This window comes from Onychomys torridus, chromosome 10 (assembly GCF_903995425.1).
Source record: "Onychomys torridus chromosome 10, mOncTor1.1, whole genome shotgun sequence".
Taxonomy (NCBI): domain Eukaryota; kingdom Metazoa; phylum Chordata; class Mammalia; order Rodentia; family Cricetidae; genus Onychomys; species Onychomys torridus.
The window spans coordinates 92,113,329-92,120,368 of record NC_050452.1 but is presented as its reverse complement, the minus strand read 5'-3'; positions in this window follow the sequence as shown (position 1 = coordinate 92,120,368).

Genomic DNA, 7,040 nt, shown 5'->3' with positions numbered 1-7,040 from the left:
TCCACAAGACATTGCACAGAGAGTCTTTGGAACACACAGCTCTTTTTATTATTTCATTTTTTTTCATTTTACATACAGATCCTGGTTCTCCCTCCCTCCCCTTCTCCCACCCTCCCCCACACTCCCCCTCATCTCACTCCCATCCTCTCCTCATAGGGTTAAGGCCTCCCTTGGGCAGTCGACACAGGCTGGCATACCAAGTTGGGGCAGTGGGATGTCTCCATCAAATTCCTCCTCTCAAAGCTCTAGAAACCCAGAGGAAGAGGAGATGGAGACTATAAGAGCCAGAGGGGATGAAGGACACCAAGAGAACAATGTCTTCTGAATCAATTAAGCAGGGCTCATATGTGAGTTCACAGAGACTGGAACAGCACGCATGGAGATTGCACAGGCCTCACCTGGCCCTCTGTGTATCTGTTATAGCTTTCAGGCTTAGAATTTTTATAGAACTCCTAAGTGTGTGAATGAGTAGTTCTCTGATTCTTGTGCCTGCTCTTGGGAATCTTTTCCTTCTATTAAATTGTTTGTTGTGATTTTTTTGCTTTATTGTATTTTATTTTGTCATGTTTGTTTTCATCTCTTAAATGCATATTCCTTTCTAATGAAAGACAGAAAGAGAGGATTCAGAAGAGAGAGGAGCTGGTGAAGATCTGGGAGGACTAGAGGAAGTGGAAAATGCCAAGAGGATATACTAAATGAAAAAAGAATTTATTTTCCATAAAATGATAAAAAATGGAAAAAAGTAAAAAAGGAAACTAAAAATACTATGTCTGAAATAGAATATTAAAATTGAAAATACTATTGTTGAAATTAAAATGTAATGATCTGCTTCAATATTCTGCTAAATGAATGAGAAGAATGGATCATGCATATAAAAATAATATATTAGATGCTATCAATTCAGGAAAGCAGTAAGAAAGGAGATTGAAAAATAATAAACAAATCCTATCACTGTGATGGAAACTATATAAAGACCTAGTTTCAGAAAAGCAATGGAAAGAAACTAGTAAACATATTTAAAAACACAATGGCTTGAATTCCTTAAATGTAAGGCAAGATGTCCTATACTCCCATTTAATTCAAACAAAATGAAGGAAAACTAAAGGAAGCAAGAGTGGAGACAAACATCCAGACATCTAAATAAAACATCTTGTCAGATCAAATGAAGAGGACAATTACAATATAATTGGAAGAGTTAAAATCAAAATGACCCACTTTCACCAATGGACAGAAAGAAAATGCAGAAAGAAAAGCAACAGAAACGAAAGGACTTAAGCTACCCTGTAAGCCCGGAGGCCCTGCCACACACTGCAAGCTGCCACCCCGTAGCTGTGGCATACACAGGATTCTCCACATCACGGGAGGAACTCAAAAAAATAGAATGCAGACCAAGACAAAAAACAAATACCGACGAAATTAATTTAAATCATTCCACATAACAATTTAGACCACCTTGTATAGAACTTGAAATAAACCACAGAAATTTTAGAAAATTTTAAGTGCATAGAGATTTGTTATTATGTTCCTGTACATAGGTGGAAAGAGCCTTCATGTTTATTAATGGATGAGGAGATAATAAAAATATGATACATATATATAAAGAAAAATAGAATAATAAAACTTACAGGTAAGTGGATGCAGCTAGAAGGAATGAAACATAAAAATATATTATTTTTCATTTATGAGTAGGTCTATGTGTGTCCACAGAAGTGAATGACACATGAGGGGCCATAAGAGAACAGCAGATCTCCTGGAACTGGAGTTACTAAAGGTTATAAATCTCAGGACAAAGAATCCAGGGAACCAAATTCAGATCATCTGGCATAACAGCAAATACTCTTAGCAATGGAGAAATCTCTCTGGGCTTCCAAATGTATTATACAAGAAGGAAACTAAGAGAAGAGTAGTACATTTATGAAGAGCTCCCTGATTGCCAAGATTCTAGTTTTATGAAGCATGCACTCTTCCTACTTCTGCAAAATTACAAAAAAAAATCTTATTTTCAAAGTTTTGGACATTGTTTTAAAATATAATTAGAAAGTGAATGTTTTCCTAAAAGGTACACATTTAGCAAAAGATCATTGATTTTTCTTGCAAATTACTTAAGCACGTGTACTCATTTTGATTTCAAAATATAAGCAAGGATAGTTCATTTACAAATTCTTTGTTTCCATTTAAAATGCTTAAACATTTTCACTGATAATTGCTTCTACATAGAAACAGTGGCAACTTCTCATGTTAACACTGTGTTCTTCCCAGAAGAGAACTGTTTTTTCTCTGAATTAGCATTTAAAATAGTCTACATAGCTATTAAAAATATTGTGCATTGATCTACTCTCTAACATTCAATTAATGTACCTTAGTCCTCAATTTGATTTTAAAGTTCCTAAACAGAAAAATGATTCATATGTTGATTAATGATTCCTGCTTCATCTTCCTACTCAAAGAATCAACTGTTCCACAGGCTTCTCGCTGACTGACAAGCTCTTCCAAAGGAACTGAACTTACTTTTGTTCCTTTACATACCATGCTTCAGCAAGTGCACAGTGCCTTGAGGGATACAACAAAGCTTACCATCCATGATGAAGTATGCCACACATCACCACAATTGTCAGGAGGCTACAGTGCTCCAGTAATAGATCTTGGCTGAGAAGTCACAAGCATGATCCATTACACAAGGTGGGCTCATCTGGGCAGCGGATTCAGCTTAATGTGAATCTGACCAATTGTTTGAAAACATAAATCTTCAAAGTGACAACTTGTACCAGACACAGTGCCACCTTGTACCAGACACAGTGCCACCTTTGTCATAATAAACAAATGGAAATTATGTATTCTATAGTGTTAGAATATATATTGGGATACCTCATACAACTAGATCATGATGAACAACAGTATGTGAGACCTTAAATTTAATAATGTGATGTATCTAATGAAATTGAAATTAATGTGATGAATATGTTGGGGCTGGTAAACTATTTCATTAAATTATTTTATTTTTAATCCTTCTCTGTGTTTTCTGCTATTACCAATTGCTCATGCATATGTTTAATATTCCATTGTAATAAAGAAATATAGTAAATACACTTTTCGTGTATATTTTGGCAAACATATTATACTTGTTCCCATGTGATATCTATCATTTGGTTATCAGATCTATTAAATTCACTTGTTACTCAATATTATTAAATGATAAATATTTATTCTCTCAGATTTTCATTGAACTACAACCTTTTAATAATATTTTTCACTTATTCTGTCTCTATGTGTGCTCTTGGGTATGCATGCCAGAGAGTACTTGATAAGTTGAAAGGACAACTTGAAGGACTCAGCTCCCTCTTATAGAACCTTCAGATCAAGCTCAGGTCACCAGGCTTAACAGTGGGCAAACTTGAACAGTACCACCACCATCTTGCTTGCCCTGAGCAGCAAGCATTTGGACACTGCTTATTTCACCAGACAGGATATACTAAACAAATTGAAAACATTCACAGGATTCATGATTATTTATTGTCACTTTCTATCACTTATATTCCTAGTAGATGTTAACATTGTAATTTGAGATAGAAGTTACTGAAAGAACATTTCATTCTTTCCTGCAGACTCTTGATATTGCTTCAGCAGATGGAGACCTTTAATTAGATTTCAGACACAGTCTTCACCTTTCCTAATTACTAATTACAAATTAAGGCTATCTGAAACACCATGAATATTGGTTGTGTGTAGTTCTTATTTGATTATGGTCTGTATCCTTAAATCTGACACATTTATTTAGAATACTTTTGTTAATAAAAGATTTAGGTGTTACTATAGGTCAAGAGAATGTTAACCATCAATCCAAAGCTAGAACCTTCAAGAGAAGATTTGACTCTCTAGTGATGGGGTATAGTTATCCAAAGCCCCTGTGGTTTTTCATTGCTTCTTGGCAAACGCTTGCCCTCCCAATCATCTCTACTTCTCACAACTCCAAGACAGAAACTACACAAGACTTCAAATACAAGAAACAGGAGCTTTGCTACAAAACATGTCCAAACATAGATTAATGAAAACAAAATACATACAGGCACCAAAGCTGTCAATATTTATACCTGTGTTCAGATACATCTCTACTGATTGATAGATCAATCCACACGTGAGAAATGCCTCAGATTCTTTAAGGACCTACTAGTTATTATGGTTATTATTTTATGTCTCCCTTTACATTTAACTTATATTGTAATTACTCAGGAGAGTTAAGATTTTTATCAAAGCATAACTATTTAAAGAATGCATTGATCCTCAGCTCCAAAAATAAAAAAAAAAATTTAAAAATTTTTAAAAAAGCAAAACAAAACAAAAAAAACATCAGAAGCGAACTTCTGCCTTTCTGGGTTCTCCCATTGTGCTGTAAGCCTGTAATTAAGACCTCCTCCCTCCTTCAATAAAAGGCATTCAGCATTCAAAAAGAAGGAGGAGGAGGAGGAGGAGGAGGAGGAGGAGGAGGAGGAGGAGGAGGAAAAGGGCGTCAAGATCATGATGGGGAAACCCACAGAGACAGCTGACCGGCGCTAGTTGGAGCTCACTGACTCTGGACTGACAGCTCAGGAACCTGCATGGGACCGAACTAGGCCAGCTGAATGTGAGTGAGAGCTGTGTGGCTTGATCTGTTTGTGGGGTCCCTGGCAGCAGGACCAGGACTTATCCCAGGTGCATGAACTGGCTTTTTGTGGTGGGATACCTTGCTCAGCCTTGATACAATGGGGAGGGGCTAGGTTCTCCTTCAACTTGGTATGCCAGATTTTGTTGACTACCATGGGAGGCCTTACCCACTCTGAGGAGTGGATGGGGGCAGAGCGTGAGGGAGGTGAGGAGGTGGGAGAATGGGAAGGAGGGGGAACTGGGGTTGATATGTAACATGAAAAAAAATAAATATATTTAAAAAAAAGAATGCATCTGGTAAATTTTTTCATCTTAAGTCCTTGAAAAATCCATTACTCTTTTAAAACACTAAGTAATCATAAGATTAACCAAATATTTTGTTATTAACTTCACACTCACACAAAAAATGTTTCCCTTTTTCTGAGATTTTTGCTTTTGTTTATGATTCTTTTCTGAAAATTGATTCAATATCCTTTGGATAATGTAAAAAAAAGTATATATTTTATAGTCTCAGGCTATAAAATTATTGGCTTTTATGTTGTTGTATATATATATGCAAATATATGACTATTACCAAAAGGATAGTCCTCAATATTTTCTGCTCTATGTAATATTTCTGAATAACAAATGAAATTTGAAAAACTTATACAACAAAAATTTTAAAAGATGTAGGAGGAAGCTTCTCTGGTGAGGGCTGAAAAAGACCCTAATGTGTGAGTATAGCAGAATGTGATTAGCAGCCATTTTATAGTTACTTTTGTTTTGTATGTTTAAGAACAGTAGTATTTGTTTTTAACCTAGGCCCATGACTTATCTAGTCTCATGTTATTGGTCAACCAAGCAGTCTCAGGCATGGGTTCTATCTCATGGAGTAGTCCTTAATCAAATCAGAGAATGGCTGGTTACTCCAACAAGCTTTGTGCCACTATTGCCCTAGCATATCTTGCAGAAAACCTCCTCCTGCTGCAGACGGGAACAAATACAGAGACCCACAGCTAGTCATTATTCAGAGAGTGAAACCTTGGAACACTCAGCCCTCAACTGGATGTTTCCATTAAATCCCTCCCCTTGGGGTTTAGAGAACTCTGTCAAAGAGTAGGAAGAAAGAAAGTTAAGAGCCAAAGGGGATGGAAGACACTAAGAAAACAAGGCCCTCTAAATTAACGTGATCAAAGCTCTTGTAAACTCACAGAGACTACAGAAAGCTATCACAGGGCCTGCGCAGTTCTGCACCTGGTCCAGTTTAAGTGTTTTAAGGGATCCTGAGTGTTTGAACAAGTTGAACAAGATTCTTATGCCTTCTCTTGGGCCCTTTCTTTGTGTATGTGTGTTTTGTACAATTACAGTGTGTTTGTTTTGTGTGTCTCTTATTTTATTTGTAACATTTTCTTTTAGAAGCCTGTTTTGGTTTTCTCTCTCAGGAAGTGGATCTAGTTAGGAGGGGGAATAGGGAGGAAGTGGGAAATATATAGAGAGAAGAAAGAATATCAGGATATATTATATGAGGAAAAAATATCTATTTTCAAAAAGGGAAAAAATGAAAAATGAGATTGTTCATTCCTGTTTCAGGTCAAAAATGAATGAAGAGTTTAATGTTTTGTAAAGAGCACTGAATGCCATGGCATTTCCTCACAGTGCAGACTTAAGACTTTAGAGAGATTAGAAATCCTGGCATAATCCCTAAAAAAAGGGAAGAGTATCAAGAAGTGGAAAAGGAAGAGGGAAAGTGAGGAGTATCAGTACAGATATCAAGCTCCTAAGCTTTAAAAGATGAATGATCTGAAAATTTAGTCCAGATTCATAATCCTGCATTTTACCAGCAACATGAATACCACAATGAGAGAGAGAATCAGTCATATAAATGCACCCATAGCACCAATTATTATAACAAGTGGTTCTTCCATTGGAACCAATTAGGGTGAATAAATGGACTTATTACTGATGATGTCTTGAATCACTATGCAGACTTATTAGAAAAAATCATATTAATTGAAGACTGTTTCTCCCCATTATAAACTTAGGTTTAAAATAATGAATCTCATTATTACTCTCTACAAGTGTTTAGACTTAAGAGTATATTCCTTACTGTCTTTAGAAAGCAATGACATTGTTTAGCATCTGATATAATTTTATTAAAAAGAAGTGAGAGATACATTCACATGCCATAGAAGTATAATTTTCAACCAAAAAGAATCCACTAAAATGAAACAAGACAAAAACCTACTGCCTTTTGCAGACTGATTTTTAAAAATTGACTTAGTCATCATATTTTGAATTGGCTTTTTAATTAAACTATTCATATTTATATTTTGGAGAACTTATAATCTTTTCACCCAATATGTGCCCCTTTCATAATTCTTGAATACTGTAAGTAAATGACAGTAACAGGATGTTTTTAAACT